The following is a 14,753-nucleotide window of genomic DNA, read 5'->3' on the forward strand; positions in this document are numbered from 1 at the left end:
ATTAATTAGAATTAGCGAATTAATAATGCTCCCGAGTGGGTTTCGTGTGAACGTGACCCCGAACGCGCGCACACTCCGCGACGCGGCCGAGTACGGTCCTCCGACGACGGCGAGGCCGCTCCATTAAAAAAATGGGCCAACCGAGAAACCGAAACCACAGTTGTTAATTAAAAAAGAAGAACGCGTCGGCCGCGTCGCGCGCTGTACGCTCCGGCGGCTGCTCGAAATTACATAGCGAAACTCCATTTCGTTGATGAGAAACTGGGACGGAATCAGAACGTTTCCCCTCGCGATCGTTCGATCGGGGTTTAATGAAATGATAATTGTAGAAAACGAAACGGTATATTTCAGAATAGTTTACACATATTTTCATGTTCCGCGCCGGGAAACTTGAAATTGATTAACAGATCGTTAAAAGGAACCGGAGCAGTGAAATGGTAGTTCCTAGATCTCCGATTCGAGGCTAGTCGGAGTGTGATCAAAGTAATCGGAGAGTCTTTTACCTGTCGTAAATAAAGAATATAGAAGTGAAATAATCGTCAAATTCTTTAAAATCTAGCTCTGTTTCCTCACAAAATGTTAGAAAGACTATTATAGGGCTTGCAGAGATGTTTCACGTATCTAAAACTTGAGGTAACGTTTCTTTTCGCGGATAATTACAAGTGGTTTCGAAAAAGAACGCAACAGAATGGTTCCCAACAGAAGTTCAAGCCATCCGGCCCATCTTCCGATAAATCGAACTGTCCCGTTCCGCTTGGACCGTTCGTTCGTCTTTTCCCCCGGGGTCAACGCGGCCGAAGAAAAAAGGAGCGCGCGTTCGCCGCGAAACAGAGAAATCTCGCTGATTGGATCGGGACCGTGCGTTCAACCGCGATAAGAAGCGATCCTCTTTCAGCGATTAATTAAGGAGCGAGTGGCGGAATGGGGGGCAGGGGACGGGAGACGTACCTCGTCACCCTATCCCCGGGAATTTCCTGATATTTCCCGCGCTCGATGAATTAATTGCCGATTCCCCGGCCCTCCCCGTGCACCCTCACGCCTTTTTGCGATTGTAATTCGCTTCCTACCGCCGCTAGAAAAACGGTGCGGCAGGCCTGCAATTAAAATCCTCCGTAGCCTGGGTGCCCGTGGGTCGATGCACCTTTCCACGGGGGACCATCCCGTCACGCGTAAAAACTCGGGAAAACGCCGCTTTCTGCCCTCCGCCGGATGCCACGAGCTTTCTTCCGCTCAGACTTTTGCGACTCGCCTTTCAGGAATATCGGACGCGCCAACGAAAAACGTGTAATGTTTTTTGCGAGGAACCAAGTTTCCTACTTTAACCCCTTGCCTTATAATATGATGTGAAACTCGAAGATTTCAAATAAAATTTAACGTATAGTGTTCAGTTCTTTCGAGGCCAAATGAAATATTATTTATTTGTCAGCAATTGTTATGCTTTGAAGCAAACGTAGACATAGAATGAGAATGAAATTCCTATATTTTTCTGGTGAAAATAATAAATTAATATTTCCCTTTTGAAATCTGCTAGATACCATGTAGCTTCGAACGCTTAAAACACAGATATTGCGTTTGTATTTCTTAATTACTGAATAATAATAAATTGGTATTCGTATCGAAGATATTACAATTTTACTTCGAAATTATTCACAAGGGAAGAGCACGTATGCATTGTCCACGAGCGAAGGCGCAGAACGCTCGCAAAAAGCAGCCATCTTGGCCAACCCCTGGGCAATCGTGAGTAATTCCCAAAGCCTGGTCTGCAGAGGGAAAGAGTCTTAAAACGATAATTCGCGTAGGGGATGTAGCATCGATAGGTTGGAAAGGGTTTGCGGAGGGTCGTTAGCCGCCTGTATGTTTTTCGATAACTTGACTCCGGCGCGTATCGATCAGGGAACGTGATGTCTTCATGCAGGCAACGAAATTCCTCGAGCGGATTGCCGGAAAGGATCGTGGCACGTTAATGCTCAGCGCGGGCCTTTCCGTGGTAGCCGACTCAAAACACAGCGTGCCGAGCACCTCAAACTCCGGCATGTGTCATTAATTATTGTCCACGGTCGCGAAGCGATTGTTAGCTGGGACCACGAGCCCGGCAAAGAATTTCTCCTCATTACAGAGAGTTATTTACAATGAACCGAGGGGCGGCCGGAGGAGGTGCACCTCGTTGAATTCTCGCCGCGAACCGTCTTTTAACAGTTAGATCGTAATTTACATGAAGCGCACGCGTTACGGACGAATGTTGCGCGCGAGCCGCGGCAGCCCCGGCATCCGCCGCGGTCATTTTGTATTAGATATCCACGGACGGTGGAACGGGGCCGGGCAACGCGGCAGTTTCCCTCTTAAAACGTCAACTTTAGCGACTCCTTAAGTATTTATAGTGCGACGCAGTCGGTAACCACCGGTTGTCGGGACGCGCTCGCTTCCGTAAGAACGAGAGAGTTATCTTTTTTTACTCTGCGAGCCGATCGACGAATCGGTGACCGGGCTCGGAAGAGCGGCCAGGCATGCCAGAAATTCGAAAATTACTGCTGGAAAATTTGTGAGATATTTTTGCTCGTTACCCGCGACGGATCCGAGGAACTGCTGGATGAAGAGGATCAGCGATGGCGAGTTTAGCTTCTGTCGATAGGAAGCGATCCGGAAATTTGGCGATCGAACGTTCAACTTTCTGATTGAGACGATATTATAAAAATAATATAATTAATTAATATAAGCACGCACTTTAAATTTACCGACAGTTACTATCAATTCCAATGCACGACTTTTGCGTCTGAGGGGATGAAAGAATTTTTTCTTACCTTCTGTCTTAGAGTCGGAAGTAGTATAATCTACAAAAAGTTCCTTTAATCTCTTCTATAAGCGTTGCTTATAACGTTTCGCGGTTCGCCTTGTGGTCCGACAGACGTTCAACCACTTTTAAGACACTTGAGATCCACGGAGCAAAGATTTAGGATCGAACTTCCGTAGGATCGACCGTGATACCTCTAATGGAAGTTTAAAAATGCAGTCCAGTTTCGCCGGCTGCAGCAATCCAATTACTGGAAGGAAAGACCTCGACACTCCATGAGGTCCGAGTAGAAACAAGGATTCAAGTTATAAAATAATCTGAAATAATGTTCCAATTTCCTATGTTACGTTTCCAAGTAGTCAAATATAATAAGTGGTCCAGAAATAAGTAGATTCTCGTAGAAACCTAAATAACTCGGCAGAGCCAGCGTTCCCTCGTTTGTAGCGCGTTTCCAACCGTTTCCCACACGACCACGAATATCTGACATATATTCGTTTCTATACACCGTTCGATGTAATCGCACAAAGAAACGAACGAGAAGCGGCGACCGGCAACAGTTAGATCGAAACACAACGCAGCGCCGTTCGAGAATTAAGAGGAGATCGAGCTGCGATACGAGCCTCGCGGTGTAAATTTTCATGTTGAAAATCGCGGATATCTGTTCGATGCGTCCCCCCGCTAATTTTATACATCCTGTCGTGCAACGGAGGGAAATGTTTCCTGTCGAAGCAGGTGCAGAACTTCTTTCAGCGTTGGGCGCGGTAATGGACGACACGCGGGACACGAAGAACGGACGAAAACGAACACGCAGAAGGGAAACAGAGAAAAATTGTCCAAGAGGAGAGAGGGGAGAGAGAGATTCACGGGAAACCGGACAAGAAAGACAGAGAACGCAAAAGTGTGCGGTTTATTGTTCAAGGGCGTCGACGAGCCGACCGAACGTTACACATGAACCGTATACTTAGCAGTCGTATAAGAATGCGCAGAACAACAGTGGTACCGTAACGAATGCATCACCGTTAAAGGAAAGAAGACTAGGAACGCGTGCAAAAATATTGCTGCTTAAATATGCAGCCGTATAACTGTACCGGCCGGTGTATCGTCGTCGTACGGGCGAGTTTCCATTGAATGGCGGAAAAAGAACCGATGGAAAAAAGCTAGGGAAGACGGCGCTAAATTCAGTCGTGAATTTGGATACGTATCTGCGGAGATCAAAGTCGTTGATTAAACTCAGTAAAGCCTCAGCAGTCACAAACCAGAAGCTACGCACGTTCATCTATCCGTCATCACTTTTCTTTGATTTATTCTCTTCTCGCGAGTAAGGGGGTTGCTATAAATCTATGAAGCTATAAATCTATGAAACTATAAATCTATGAAACTATAAATCTATAAAACTATTACCATAAACATCTTCGAAGAATAAAACTAAAGCACAACTGAGGAAGACTCATTAGAATCCAAGAGTCTCGATGCGCCATTTCCTAGATCGAAGACAAGGAAGCTCCAGAAGAGAATGACACTGCAACCGACGACTGCATCAGCATTCAAGCTTCCGAGTCCGCTCGATCGCCGAAGATAACGCGGATGAAATTGCCCAGAATTTAAGCAGCCTCGCGGGGATTCGCTCTGGTAGGATTCGGGATCTGATAAAAGAAAGGGAATCCACGCCCACGGGGTGATCAGGAACCACCGCGTTGTCCCAGGTGGAGGCTCGGCCGACGTGCGATTTAAATAATTTATCAGGTGGCGCGGGGATACATGGCGAGGCGAGGCCTCGTGTCCGATTCTAAGATATCGCCGATTAAGTCCAGCGATTTCTTTCGGCCTCGTAATTGGCCGGTACACCGGGCGAAAGCAATTATCGATTCTTTCGGTATCCGCGGCTCCCGCTACCCGTGATTTATAACGATTTATATTTACGACGACAAGTCGCCGGCCGTTCCTTTCCAGTTTACGCTGATCGCGCGATTTTAACTGGTTCTGGACGGGGCGACTGCGTTCGCGGGCATCTCGGTTATTTAACTCGTTATTTAACCAGTCCTCACGGCTTTTTGCGCCGTGGCAGCGCGACTGGCCGCAGCGAGCCGGCGCCGCGCGCGAAATAATCCACCGGAAGGAAAGAAAGGGTGGAACGTCCGCTACCGCCCCTTGATAAGCGGTCTGTACGAAATTGCCGTGCCACCGACGATGTCCGCGTGTACCCGGTGTCCCGCGATCGCAATTAATCCGCGGTGGCCTCTCCGTCCGGCCGGGGAAACCCACCGGCAACGGTCGCTTTGCATCGAGAAATGTAATTGCCGACGGTCGACTTGCCTCGCGTGCGAGCGAGCTGCGATCAATGGCCGAACAATCCGATCGTGCGTGGCAGTCCGCATGAACCGATGCCTCGACGGATTAGAAAGCCGCGATCGGCGGTCGGTTCTCGTTCGCTTTCGATATTTCAAACGAGAATGACTTGAGAATTACAAGCTTCCTCGGAAAATTCCGATAATTCCCAGTCGAGAACGATTGATTGCTTTTCATCGTGTTCTAGATGTGCTTCCGATTTTTTCGTGGACGATATGTTGAAACGTATGTAGTCTACTTTCGCGTTTACAACTATCCGTTGCCACGGAAAGTGAGCGGTGCATAATTGCCAGGTAGAATAGTGTTGAGTAGACTTTACCCCTTTTTATGAGCAGAACTTCTAATAGTAAGGTTTGCGATGGGAAGGCTCGCGGTTAGCACTTGATTCGATAAGATTGTAGAGTTAGATATTTAATATGATTAAATATTGAGACAAAGTAATTTCTTGATTTATGCGGACTTCTCAAGTTTCAGAAAATATCGTGTGCATCTCATAAGAGGATGTTAATAGTTTTAATGAGAAACTTTCGAGTGTATAGGATTAAGTGTCCGTGTTAGGGAAGTTGAAAGACTTCGCAATTTTCATTACGAAAAGTTTCTGTCGCTTCGATTCTCCACAGAGGAATGGTTTCTCGTGAAAATGCGGTTCCAGCGAAAAATTCTTTAATAACGAGTAACGGTGGCACGTTATCTCGAGACGTTCACGGGACGGTCATCCATTTATCTCGAAGCCTCGGTCTCTCGAGAGCGAACCGTGGTAATTAATAATCAAAATTTTTCGAGGCCGCGCTCGTGGCGAGCGAGTTGGATTTCCGGCCGGGTTCTCTCGCCGGTTGTTGTTTATTCGTGTCGGTGAACCCCGGCCGCGGCCCTTTGTTTCAGCCCCCGGAGGGGTTCACGCTACTCAATACGGACGGTGCGCCGGTGTTGCACGACGAGAATGTAGCTGCATTGTAGCGAACAACAACAACGGGCCGTAACTAAATCCGGCCGTCAGTTCCATCCCGTGGAAGTCCTTGGAGCGAGCGCGTACGCCTGACACACGTACCCACCGCGAACTACCCCGCGTGGATAATCGATTCGATCGTAAAGTCCGCTCCTTAGGCCGGATCGCGCGCGAAAAAACTGTTGGAAACGGATCGGAAACTCGCGGCTGCACTGTAATCGAAATCCCGACGGGGAATACCGGCGCGGAGCGATTCCTTTTTATCCCAGGGACAATGAATTCGATTATCTCGCGATGGAAGAGGATGGAACGCGAAAAATAAGGAACATCAAGAGTATAAGAAGTAACAACAGGTAAATAGAACAATAACGATGTTCTTCTATTTTTCTTGAATATGAAAATATTCTTGGAAGGATGAGTGCATAATTACATAACACAGGTAGAAATGAATGTAATAATAATTCGGAAAAGAATGCACGGAACGTTTCAACCGGCGCGAAAGCAGAAAGATCAGTTTTCCAACCGTCTATAATAGGTACTGCATGCATCTCGCACGGAACGTGTTACCACGATAAAAGAGAACAATACCAAAGAGCCCTGCGCAGTATTTCCCGGTTCACAATACGTGCTTTCAACGCGTTCGCGTCGAATGCAGATTAGAACGGAGCCGGGGTTCTAATTGAAACCCAAGCCGCGGGGTAACGTCCAGAGCAAAAGGGAAAAGAAAAAAAGGGTGAGGAAGGAAGAGGAGAAGAAAAGCTGGGAAAAAGTATCGACCACTTGTCAGCGTCCAGTTCCAACCGGCAATTTCGCGTCGGACAAATGCTCAAGGATTCCCGGGTTAAAGGATTAAGGTTGCGGGGATCCTCCCGCTGGTAAGTGCCGCGGGGCGAAGCAACAACGGGCCGTAACTAAATCCACGGAGCAGTTTCAGCCCGTGGAAGGCCTTGACACACGTTCGTCGGCGAAGTTACCCACGTGCAGAGCCGTGGATAATCGATTCGATCGTAAAATACGCTCCTTAAGCTCCTTGCGCCTCTCCCCGCCGCCGCTTTCCACCGTCGAGTAGTGTCGCCCCGTCTGCCACCCGCCGATGGATAACGCTTTTCCCTAAGAAACGGACTTTTGGTGATTGGAAACGGGTTCAGGAAGCCACTTACTATGAGATGACGAAAAGAAGACACTTCGAAGGAATGTCGGACACATTCGGTGCCGATGGGAACTGTAGTTCTCAAGAGCGATTGCACAGTTATGTACATTGGAAGCTAGTCATCTTAATGACTAAGGTCTCGTTTTCGAAATTAGAGTATTGCTTTGAGAACTGCAGTATTGTGAACTACAGTGCTGCTTTGTGAACGTGAGTACTGCCTTGAGAGTTGCAGTATCACTTCGGAAACTACAGTATTGCTTTGTGAAATGCAGCATTGTTTTGAGAATTACATATTGCCTTCTGAACAGCAGTACCGTCTTGAGAATTGCAGTATTGTTTTGAGGACTACAGTACTGCCTTATGAACTATAGTACTGCTTTCGGCATTGCAGTACCGCTTTAGAAATCAGAGTGTTGCCATGAGAACTATAGTATCGCCTTGGAAACTGCAATAAAAGCTTGAAATTCGCCTACTTTCGCCTACTCCAGGTAAAAGGAAGCACGTCCATTCTTACATTTCCAATGGTAACACGATTCTATCGTACACCAATCCGCTCGCGCTGCAATGATAGTAAAAGAACCAGCTAAAGAACTTGCTCCCTCCTTTGCCGTTCCGGCCACCTTCTTTTTGTCAACGTTAAATCATCCTCTCCCCTAGGTAAGAACTGTAGCAGCTTCTCATCCGAGGAATTAATCTCACCCCGTTTAAATAAAACTATCAGGGACTAATTCAATATGACAGACGGGGTCGCGCGAACTCCAGCATGCGGCCGGGGATAGATTATCACGCAACAAAATTAATAGGCTCTAATCGGAGCTAATAACCCGTTAAGCGGCCGCAGGATGCTCTGGTTGATCGAGAAAAATTAGCGGCCAGGATGTATCGCTACTGGCGGTGCAAGTGTATCGAGGCAACGCTTGCAATTACTGGGGTCGTGCAGAAACCCGATTTCACTCCAGTTGGATCGTCGATTCAAGGAATCCGATAAACCCAGACTTCTGTTTGCGGGTAAACAAGGACTCGATTATTCCTAGGATCGAATACTCTCCAAGGTGAAACCTTTATTTAAACCTTTTACTCTCGATTTAGACGTTAACCCCAGCTACTCGTTCCAACCTGCATCAATCTAACATCTATGAAACAAAGATTGCACAGCCATTCGCCAACCCTCGATTCCTTACTTCTCACCTCCTTATTTCCATTATACATATTACACATTACATATAGATCATCCCGTATCCACGTTAACTTCCACAAATCGTATGTCAACGCCAAGTCGCCCTTCAGCTGCGCCCCAAGATCGCACTCCCGAATCCCTGCAAACCCGACCCAGGCCGGTCTCCCCTCCGAAGCAAAAAGCGAGTGACGCGCAGAGGATCGGCGTTGGTGTCGTGGAGCAGGTCGAAACTTATTCATCCCGCGGTCGCGAGATTGACGGGTAGGCGAGTCGGTCGCGTTTACGAGGATGTACGCGAGCCGGAGGATGGTATTGGGCTTCGGGACGAGAAGACGTGTTCGGCGGTTTAAACGGGTACGATCTCCCGCAGGATCTCTCCCGCTGTGGGATCGCGAGGAACGGAGATGCTCTTCCGAAGGATGGAAGAACAGACGGCGAGCGCGACGGAGTGAGACGGGCGGGGAGGAGTGAGGAGGGCAGCGACGAAGCCCGTTGCCGGTGCCGGTGAGTGTGATGCCCGGCTAAATGTAAAACAAGAAGCACGAAGCCGGTCAGCGCGAATCTAAATATAACTACGACGCGGAGGCGCCCACCGTCCCTCCTATAAGAGCCCTGCTGGCGATCTTCCGCTGGCGCATAGCTGCGATCTCGTGCACTCGAGCCACCTCTGCCCTCCGAACGAGGTACGCGAGGAGACGACGCGGACCATGCCGCGCGCCGCCCGACGGCCGTGGGACCGACAGGGACCGACGGCCACTGTGGGGATTCGGGAGGGGGAAGGGCACGGGCTATCGCCGAGAGAGACGGCTGGATCGATGAACCGGGCCCGATCGACGAAGATATACGCCGTCCCGAACGGAGCCACCGTTCGACCATTTTTCGACGAACTCGCTCGCTCGTTCGGGAGATTAAAGACACATTGTTCGGGATTCTTTGGGACAGCTGCTTCTTCGGGCTTATCACGCGTGAATGTCTGGCACGTACTGGTCTTTAGGAGATCGTTGATGCGATGCGAAGATCGCTGTGGGCCTTTGTATTTTCATTTATACACCGAATGAGATATCGCGATTTACTTCGATGCGCTGGTTGAGTGAGACATTACGGATATTGTTATTGATGCGGTATATTGTATTTTGTAACCGCTGGAATTCCTCTTTGGAAGTGAATGTAGTTATCTTTAGATTGGTTGGGGCGATTGGGAACTCTTCTCTGGAGATAATAGGTTTGGTATTGATTGCCAGAGATCTATTTCGAACGAACTGGATTGTTATAGAAGTATTGTAGTTTAGCGGTTGCATTACGATTTACCTAATTTATAATACCGAAGGGATCCCGGTGCTCTTTCTACGGGGCTGCCGGTCTCAGGATTCGGCTGCGTGGGCGTGGGATTCGGTAAGACATGGACCCCGAGCGTGCAACCCTGATCCGCATTCTTCGGCCGCCTTGGGCCTTCTGTTCCGTGAAATACAAGGCTCGTGATTTCGGGAGAGGACTGCGCGAACGGGCGTTGTTGAGAAACGGACGAAGGTTTTGACACCGGGTTGTTTTCGGACGTCTGTTCTGGATGCCAGCGCCTCGGTGTCTGCCGGCGGACTTGTTTTCGTTTTGCGCTTTCCGCGAGGAGTGCAGCCGCAGTGTCGCTCAAAAGTACGGGGCCGTAATATGAATCAGACCTGAAGAATTGTTAAAAAGTTACATCTAAATAATAAAAACAATATTCCAAAATTGCAATCGTCAGAACTATGGAATTATCGTTTACATTACTTAACAAACAACATGAAATCTTTAGCTCAATTCATCCACTAAATCCCAAAATCGCAGATCGCATACACCGTCGCAACATCAACCTTCATTATACTCGTCCTCAAATAAAGAAGCCTTGAATAAGTTCAGGGCCATCCGCGTCCGTCGCCGCAATGCCAAGGCCCCGGTCACTAATTCAATAATTCCTGAGCAATGGGAGCAACAAAGTTTCGGTGGCGCGCGGATAATTAAGGGCGCGATTCGATTGCGTTCGGAGTTCTCCCGGCGAACCAGTTTATTACATTATTTAGCACCCAATTAAGGAGACGCAGTGTATCGAACCGCGGACGCGCGATCTCGTCGCGCATATACGTTCCCACAGGAGCGTCGAGAGGTTCCCCCTCGGTCGCCGCGATAATGTTTAAATAAAGTAGCGCGCTTTAGATTGCCGTTTAAAGACACGAACGGAATATATCGTAAAAGCGTGCTGGCCTGGCCCCGGTTTCGGAACAGGAATCGCGAGGCGATTCCTCGTTACCTCGCGGCGCTCGTCCGCGAACGCGCTGCTCGACGGCGTAATGGGTTTTAATATAAAAGCGGCCGAATTCGGACGGCCGCCGAGGGTATTTCATTGAAAGCCGCGGCGACGGACAAGAAGCGGAGTCGGATACGCATCCCCCGGCCCTCCGGCCGAGCCCGGTTCGGCTCTTAATTGGCTGATCAAGGCATCAAGGAAGCTGCTCGTTTTTTTGCGACTCGAGCTCTCCCTCGTGGATTCTCCGTGATCGGCCGATCTTATTCAATTGGGCCTTCTTAATCAAGATGAGACTCGTCCGATCGAAGATAAGTGGCGAGCCCAGGGCCCCGGCCACGGCGGCCTCCTTGCAATTTCGTCAGGCTGCCTCGGTGAATTTCGATCGTACGGATCCCGCCGCTACGTGACCGCGGCCGCCTCCGTCCCGCCAATTAACGTCGTCGTGCCTCATAACAATATATCGATGACCGTCGGCTCCCTCGGGACCCCAATTCCTCGTAAATTCGATCCTCCGTGCTCGAACAGTTCAATTTCATGCTTCCTCCCGTGTTGTCCTCGGACGGTTTGATTAATCCTTCGTTTAGCCTGTGCTTTTTCAGAGACGCGTCCCACTGGGTTTTTCTAAATTTTCTGATAGGTGCTAAAGGTATTGGAAGTAATGTCCTTCGTTTCTCGATTATGTCTCTCTTAGAAGGTATAAGTTATTTAAACCTTTTGCGCTCGCAAGATTTTCAATAGATATTCAACATTTTCTTGGTGACATATAGACTACACGCTTCGAAATTATTATTAATATTTTAAACTGACTAGTGTTGTTACTTTCAATATTTCGTATATCGATGTGTTATTCAAAGCTCAATATTGTATATAAGACTTCGTAATGTTGCTGTATCGAGTCAAGTGGCAATAGTCGCCATCGAGTGCAAAGGGTTAACACTTGCAAATCAAGTTCTCTCAAAGTAACGAATCATTTCATTATTCCTCTATTTATCGAAGATTCCACGAGTATTTTTTCGATTCGGTGTATTCTTCTTCGAAGCGGAACAAACGTTCCTCTCCGCGACGATGTCGATAGCATCGTGGATCAAAGTCGGCGTGCAGCTCGTCCGGAAGTCCTTTTAATTTCTTCTTAATGGCACGCCACAATGACGATTGTGCTTCTCATGGATCGTACCGGGCAACAATGTCGAGCGATGCCGGGTCTCTTCCTTCCTTCTGCCCGTGGGAAAGCCTGTAAAGAAATCACCTCCACCGGATCGGATGTAGCCGAACGAGCGATGATATCGGGTTCGGCCGAGACGTTCGGTCGTCTAAACGGGTACCAGATCTCTCGTGGAATCTTTGCTGCCTGGTAGAATCCCGGCGAGAAAGGGGGACCTCCTCCTGCGTAACGTTGCCTCCGCAATACCCCCGCTTTTTTTCATAATTCATGAACTGAGACCTTTCGGTGAGGCAGTTTCCATAGACGTGATGCACTCGATAAACATAGACGTCTCCCGAGTCGTCCAGTCGAACATCTCTCGACTCGCACTCGGCCAAATTAGATTTCTTCGCTAAACTTAAGCTCCTTTAAAGTTCTAACAGTATTCTATATTATATAAATAATTATATAAACAATATTATATAAAATATAATGCGAAGTTTCTAACAAAAAGGGTAAATTTCTCCATTTTCGGCAAACGAGAATGCACAAAAGAATAATCCAACGCGTCAGCGAAATAGACAAAATTGTCATTTCTCCTTTGCACACCTTTCGAAGTGTTGCAAAATCTAAAAGTTCTCGAAGACTGATCAAAAATATCTCGAAATCCAGTCCTCTTTAAGAGACGATTGGAAGCGACTTGTGAATGCAGGTTGCGTGCAATCGATAAAGGTAACAAATAGTTTTGAAATCTGTAATCGCCCCTGGAACGCGCGATTTTTTTTCGTCCCTGTTATCTACTCTGGTATCGAGTCTCCGATGGAACATCTTCACTTAACGCCATCATCTAGAACAGATAGCAGTGTTGCAAAGTTAAATGACGGAACCTGCAACAGGACAGCGCACTCCGGCATCATTCAGGAGGCCCCCGATCCTCATGGCGGAAAGAGCAGGACGAGTGTCCGCAATTAAGAGGCGGTACGAACGAGAAAACATCTGCAATGTAGATGCAATCCACTTAGTTGCCGGGCCCCTTCATACACGGTTCTTAATATAGACAGGATCGCCGGCGAAAGGAAGCGGCGGCGAAACGAGTCGTCCGGTAGCAGGAAACTACGATTCCTTTTTCGTGTCGGTCTCTCCTCCGTGGCTGGATCGGCGTCGCCGAGATTGATCTGCTCGCGTTCGACGGGATTCTTGCTTCTCCTTTTTCATTTCGAAAAGCCCGCCGCGCTTTTTGTCGGCAAACGCTCGAAACCGCGTGGCTCAGGCCTGACGCGTAACATTGAAACGCTGCTATTTTATTCCGACGCGATTAAGTGTAATACGAAAATAGAACAGAAGCAAAACCGCGCGATTAATACGGAGGGAGTCAGGGTTTGAGGATTGTTAAATGATTTTACTTTGGTAGCTGTCGCGTGAAATTAAATTATGGAAAATGTAAAGTTTGAATCTCGTCGGGAACCAATAATTTTATTACCAGTGTATATTATATTTCTTAAATAAATCGTGGTGCTGTATTTCAGGAATGAACTATAATGAACGAGATCAGTAAAGTATGAAACGAAATGCAGAAAGGAAGTATTGAATTAAGGAATTCATATTCGTTGATGAGGAATGTTTATACATTAAGGTGTTTTTATTTTTTCTTTGGATAATAACGGTTTTTGATATATATCATTCGTTGGAGTTTCTGATGGGTTGAATAAATCTTGTACAAAATATTATCTTCAAGCATCTGTAATGTAATAATCAGAATATCGTTTTAAGAGCTCTTTAAGATCCATCCGATCTGGTTCTCCGACTTGACGCGTATATACGCCGATTCCCGGCGGCCGGCGTTTTCTTCTGCGATTCAAGAGAAAACGAGGACCAAAGTAGACAAGCCGGCGAACAAGGCTAGCCAGGGGATCGACAAGAAGGGCCCGCGCGCTGGGGCCCGTTCCTCTCGAGTTGAGATCTAAACGGCGCGACGGACCAGCGTCCAACAGTCTCGCTCGAATGCTCGGAAGTAAACACGATTACGTTCCGGGAAGATCGAGCGAAGCGTTCGCCGATTGTCCCTCTAACGAGCCCCGCAGGAAATCGAATTACGCGAAACCGCTCGCCGCTCCTTTTTTTCTCGAGAAAAGTCACGACACCGACCAATTTGTCCGACGACTACCACGACGATGGTAACCGTCAGTTTCTCTGCTCACGAAAAATCGAGTCCGTAACGGCGACGTGTCATACGCGGCGGCGAATCGCGTATCAGTAATCGAGCTACAATTTCAACTCTTACGTTATCTAGAAAAATGTTTGCATCCGTTTAAACCTTACTATACTTTCGAATAAACTCAGTAGCTCTTCGAAGTACATGTGGTAAAAACTGTTTGAAGCGTGGAGAACTTTATCAAATCTGATTTGATTTGATGCAACAAAATTACAAAGTTTTATATATAATATTAAGTGTTCCACGAATCATCTGTGAAACATTGAAATAATATAACTTCGTTTCTGTATTTGTAAATGGTTTCTCGCTAGTTAGTTTCAAAGAATGTCGTTCATATCTCGTCCGAAACTGTTGCATCATTCGAGTGCAAAAGGTTAATAGAGCAGACGGTGTGGCTTCAAAGGTGATAGTCTACGAGTTCTCCGAAAGAAAGCCGACCGCGACACGGTGGTGCGAGTTAGAATGCGGATTACAGTGTGCGTAGTCGCGGCGCGAACGCAACCAGGCTTGGCGACCGATTTAATAGTATATTAATGCCTGTAATGCCGTCTGAATGACAATGAAGGCGCAAATGACAGGCGGCAGACACGCAGTTTCCAAGAATCCGCGTGATAATCATGCCAGGCGTGGCGAAGACCATTTTATTCAAATTGTCTCAGGGACTGAATTAGCCACTTTTCCTTATGCCGGGGGTGCCGCATCATTCAGAATGAAA

General features: G+C 47.7%; 1 protein-coding gene across 5 annotated transcripts in view; it reads left to right on the forward strand.

Annotated features, from left to right (window-relative positions):
• Positions 1-14,753, forward strand: part of sano (CABIT domain-containing protein serrano) — a 232,343-nt gene that overhangs the window by 152,392 nt on the left and 65,198 nt on the right. The window contains exon 5 of one of the 5 annotated variants that reach the window (XR_012999083.1): positions 8,778-8,879. The exons of the other annotated variants lie outside the window; for them this stretch is intronic. The gene's annotated coding sequence lies outside the window, so the exon portion shown is untranslated. Of the gene's footprint in view, positions 1-8,777; positions 8,880-14,753 lie in introns of those variants that run through there. 5 annotated transcript variants of the gene reach the window in all.

The sequence above is a fragment of the Nomia melanderi genome, chromosome 8 (assembly GCF_051020985.1).
Source record: "Nomia melanderi isolate GNS246 chromosome 8, iyNomMela1, whole genome shotgun sequence".
In the NCBI taxonomy this organism is placed as follows: domain Eukaryota; kingdom Metazoa; phylum Arthropoda; class Insecta; order Hymenoptera; family Halictidae; genus Nomia; species Nomia melanderi.